Source organism: Ceratotherium simum, chromosome 7 (genome assembly GCF_057802395.1).
Source record: "Ceratotherium simum simum isolate JZ-2026a chromosome 7, ASM5780239v1, whole genome shotgun sequence".
Taxonomy (NCBI): Eukaryota; Metazoa; Chordata; class Mammalia; order Perissodactyla; family Rhinocerotidae; genus Ceratotherium; species Ceratotherium simum.
The window spans coordinates 42,424,773-42,427,990 of NC_141906.1; positions in this window are offsets into that span (position 1 = coordinate 42,424,773).

Consider the following 3,218-nt stretch of genomic DNA (forward strand, 5'->3'; position numbering starts at 1 on the left):
TCCATTTTCCTAAGGAAATTAAATTATTTTTAAGTAATTTAAATTATAAATTTAAAGTTTAAATTATATTATGGAACAACACTAGGCTGTGTGTGAATGAACCTTTGGAACAGTGATCTAGACCAACCAACACAATTTTCCAAGAGGTTAAGAGTTGTAATGCTGGCCCTAGAATTGGGAGGGTACTAAAATCTCTACTAGGGAGTTTGGATGAAAGACGGAGAATGAAAAGATTGGCTAAATGCACAAAGGACAGGTGACAGACGACTGGGTTGAGAAATGTGTAGACATAGTATAGAGGAGACAGCCAGAGACATGGGGTAGGAGACAGATGCAGGAAAAGTTGGAAAGAACATAATCACCTGTGAAAAGCACTACCACTATAATGTTTATTAATTTACATCTCCTTCCTATCTGAAGTAATAGGAAATTTACTCTGATGTCGAGGGAAGACAATGGGGAGCCATACTTCTCATGGACTTCCCTTCAGCTTAGTAGGAGGGAAAGTTTCCACTTATTTTCCTTACTGCAGGACTTGTATGGGAGACCTGCAGGAGGTACAATCCAGTTTACTACAAAAATGCTTTAATGATTAGTCTGCCTAACTGACTGTTCAGTGATTGATCTCAGCATATCACTACCCTACTTAAAACCCCTCTGCCCCTCTCCATAGATTTTAGGATAAAGTTTCAGCTTCTATAGGACAGTCTGTGACTTGGCCTTGCCTGCCTGCCCAGCCTCATCAACAGTGCCTCCCTCACAGCACTGCACACCAGTCTCTCTTAGCTGGTTGTCATTTCTTGTCTATATCATGCACTCTCTGCCTTTGCCTGTGTTGCTTTATCTGCAAGGCTGTGCCCCCCTTTAGTATCTAGGTAATCCCCTCAATCCTCCAGCACTCAGCTCGCTCAAGCATCCCATCTCCAGGAGCCTTTCTTGACCACCCGGTAGACAGGCTCTCCCTCTAAGCACTTCTATCATAATATTTATAGTAATTGTTGATTTACATTTTGGTATCTGCTGCATACTGAGAGTTTTTTGAGGGAGATGTTTATGTTATTTAGTTCCATAAGGCTCAGATACCTTTTGGAATGAAGCAGGGTCTACATAAACAGGTAGTCATCTTTATATCCGCACTAACATGAGCCAATGTATATTGTGCTCAATAAATATTTATTGAGTGGTTTGAATGTCAAAGATAATCCTAGAGCCAAAAGTAATGTTCAACAAGTAGAGAGAAGTTTATGTTAATCTGGACAGCAGCTGATTCAGTATTTAATTCAGTTAGTGGGTGGGTTCAGAGAGAGCCTAGCTGTCTGTCAGGGAGGCTATGGAAGGGATTTAAGCATCAGTTTTTTAATGGAGGGTTGCATTCTGCCAATGCTCTCTAGCTGTCTTTCTGACTCGGTTTCTAGGACCTTTTGGCAGTGGGTTCTGTCATTCGGCTCTGAGCCATGCTGGCATACAGTATAAGACAGGCTTTTAGACCCCAATGCATAGGCGAGCCCATTGCAGCTCAGTCTCTGAAGGGCAGTTTGGCTGTATACACCAGGTGTGCATCACTGACCTGGCTTGCCAGAATTCCGTTCCATGTGGACTCTTTCAGATACAAAAAGACTCATCACCAGATAAGTGATACATTTTCAATACATGGCAATTTGAAGCATCCTCTTTGAGTTTCTTCTGCGGAACAGTTGCAACAGTGCCTTTAAAATGCCAGTGAATCATCTCTAACTAGAGCCTAAAATTATATGATGAAGCCATCTGTATTGCACAGGGAAAATATCATGTGGCATAATTAATTCATTGGATGTGACGATTACTTAGAATCACAGAAATACAGTGTGGGAAGGGCTCTCATGAGGCCTTCTTGAAAATTCCCAGATTCCTCCATAGACCTGTATTTAAACTTACCAAAATCATAATTACTCCATCCTTTAGATTATCTAGTCACAACTTAAATATTTGCTGCTAATGAGCTTGTGAAATTAGACAAGAAAGTTAATCTCTCCAGGATGTCATTTCTAAAAGCAGGGCTGGGAAAGCATCATGTTTTTTCAAACTCTGACACCGTGATGCCGAGGGTCTATATAGAGCCCGGTCACAGTTACCGGGAAACAGAGGGCTGCCTAGAGCAGACAGCTTTCCTCTCCCAGACTGTTGCTGAAGGTAGAGAAATCTGCTATTTTCTTTTATGTTTCTGCCTCTGGTTTTACTAGAAAAAAATTTAAAACAGGATTTGACATTAAAGCCATAATTACTAGAACTGACAGTGTCCAGGCTACCTCCTAGTTTTAATAGTCATTGAATTTACCAACTTCATGGAGAAGTGATCCAGTACAGAGACTATAAGATTTTGAGTCGGAAGATATGATTAGGATGATGGCTCAGACCATCACTGTCTGTGAGACTCTAGGTAAGTCACAGAACTATTTATCATCTGGACTGCAGGTCTAATAATAGTTTTCTCACAGAGCATCTTAGCCTGGGCTCCCCAGGAGGCAGAGCCTGAGACAAAGGCTTATGTGGGAGTACTTTACTGGGAGTATTATTCCAGCAGCAGATGTGAGGGACAGGGGAGTAAAGCAGAAAAGGAGTAAGAACAGGAATTTGTTATTGGTTCATTGCTTGATACAAGACCATCTGAGAAGCGGTACAAAATATGTCTTAAAACCGTCTATCATGGGGACTAAGGAGAGAGCATTTGTCCATCAGTTTCTATTTCCCGTTGGTAAAATATTCACCTTGTAGGTCTTAACTGTTCCCTATTTCCGATTTGTGCATGTGTAGGCACCAAGTGGCTTCCATAGGTGACTTGCTACCTGACTGTGGGGCAAGGCAAGGCATAAGCAGTTACAAGCCTGATGAGTCAGTTTGTAACTGCATGAAGCTGGTTGGACCTGTGCCGAATGAGTCAAAGCAACCACAGCTGGAATAAGAGGCGTAGCTGAGAAGATCTCTAACTGTGCATAGAGGTCTTGCTATATTTATACATTGATATATATGTATATATCACCTCTTGCACCACTCCGATCCACTTGTACCCTCCTTCAAGTCCAGTCTACTGTGGAGGGCCCTTCTGGATGGTGGGCAGCCACAGTCTCTGTAAAGACAATGTGAGAGGACTCGGGAAATAAAATAAGCTATCTTCCACTTGGCTGCAACAGCTCGCATGGCTATAACTGGTATTTATCATCCTTTCCTCTACCACCCATCCT